Genomic DNA, 462 nt, shown 5'->3' on the forward strand with positions numbered 1-462 from the left:
GATTTTTGCAACGAAGATATAATCGAAATCGGTCCATATTCTTACCTTTTATTCATACTTTTTTTTTTTACATTTGTTGTCCTGAAGAGTTTAATTTGTTTAGTGTTGCAGATATGTTATGGCGCGATGTTGTGGCGAGGGGTGATATTTCTGGTGCAACGCTTGTGGCGTTGCGGTGGCGTTGCGGTGTTGCTCGTGATGTTGACTGTTGTATTGCGGTGTTGCACGCGATGTTTGCTACTGTGGTGATGCGGTGTTGTGCGTGATGTTGTTGTTGCATTGCGGTGTTTCTATGGCGTCGCGGTGTTGCTCGCGATGTTGCATGGGCGTCCCCCGGGGTGCTGTGCACGCAGCGGCGTCGTGCAAGCGCGGTGGACCAAACGGAGGCGGCGGCCGTTTCATGAAGCATTCGGGGCTGTTGGGGCGGACGCGCTGCCCGCCCGCGGTAGTGCTCCCCTCAGT

The sequence above is a fragment of the Penaeus monodon genome, chromosome 23 (assembly GCF_015228065.2).
Source record: "Penaeus monodon isolate SGIC_2016 chromosome 23, NSTDA_Pmon_1, whole genome shotgun sequence".
NCBI lineage: Eukaryota > Metazoa > Arthropoda > Malacostraca > Decapoda > Penaeidae > Penaeus > Penaeus monodon.